At 45.6% G+C, this 1256-nt stretch overlaps 1 pseudogene; it reads right to left on the bottom strand.

Annotated features, from left to right (window-relative positions):
* Positions 1-46: 46 nt before the first annotated feature.
* On the bottom strand, positions 47-492 carry LOC105529379 (annotated as a pseudogene).
* Between the last annotated feature and the right edge of the window lie 764 nt (positions 493-1256).

The following is a 1256-nucleotide window of genomic DNA, read 5'->3' as shown; positions in this document are numbered from 1 at the left end:
AAAAAAAAAAAAGTTTGGGGGAGGGGGGACAGCGCAGTGGAAGCCCTCACCAGTGCAAGACCTGCCACTCGTCCAGAGGGCCATGATTGGGGATGTACTTGACCCTGCAGCCATCTGGGATGAGCTGCTTCTCAGCCACCATGTCTTCACATTCATCCACATTGAACTTGTAAAGCCCCACTTCTTGGAGATGTGGATCTTCTGGCGGCCAGGGAACTTGAACTTGGCCCTGCAGAGTGCTTCAATCATATGCTCCTTGTTCTGCAGCTTGGTGCAGATGGACATGATAACTTGGCCAATGTGAACCCTGGCCACAGTGCCCTGGGGCTTTCCAAAGGCACCTTGAATGCCTGTTTGGAGCCTACATTGGGGGTAGTGCAAGGTCAGAGACATGAACATACATTTGAAAGGCCTGTCTCCAAGGACCCGTAGAGCAACCCATATAAGAAACAGGCCATGTACACCACCAAGAAAGCTGCTGTTTGCAGCCATTGCACACTGGGATTAGAACTGCTTTCTTATCAATCGCATCTCCTCTCCCATTCATTTTTTCTCCCTCTTCCTTTCTTTCCTCTTTTTTTCCCCTTTCATCCCAGTCTAGCCTCTATCATGGCTGAGAACGCCAAGTCATTGCAAAACCCTCCTCATGGGCCACGATGGTCATGAATAGTTCAAAGGATACACAGATTACTAAGAGTACACCCAAATGGTGGTTTAAGCCCCCACAGCAACCAGCTCTGAGTTTCTGAATGTTTTCTTATATATGTCTATTATTTCTCAAGAAGATGCTGATACCCTCAGAGAGAGGAATAGAATCCATGGCGACTTTGGTGCAATGTGAGGGCGGCCATCAAATAGCAACCCAAATGAAGAAAAAACTAGATTTGCTTAAGTGTAGGAGAAATTGATTTGGTAGCATAGTGGATCGTTCAAGCTGGTCATAAGGCAGAAAAAAATCAAAACGAATCAAAAATGCAATAGCACAATTATAACATGCCGGGAAGAAGTCCTCTCTGCCTTCAATATTGTCCACATTTCTATTGGATTCCTTTACTCTCATTTTACATCTGCAGAAAAACAGAGAGGCTGTAAAAAGTGCCATGAGGGGCCAGAGACAGTGGCTTACACCTGTAATCCCAGCACTGTGGGAGGCTGAGACAGGAGGATCACTTGAGCCCAGGAGTTTGAGACCAGTCTGGGCACCATAGTGAGATCCCAGCATATATATATATAACATATATTTATATAAAATAACT

The sequence above is a fragment of the Mandrillus leucophaeus genome, unplaced genomic scaffold (genome assembly GCF_000951045.1).
Source record: "Mandrillus leucophaeus isolate KB7577 unplaced genomic scaffold, Mleu.le_1.0 Scaffold761, whole genome shotgun sequence".
Lineage (NCBI taxonomy): Eukaryota > Metazoa > Chordata > Mammalia > Primates > Cercopithecidae > Mandrillus > Mandrillus leucophaeus.
The sequence above is the reverse complement of the archived record's forward strand: the minus strand, read 5'-3'. Positions and strand labels throughout refer to the sequence as shown.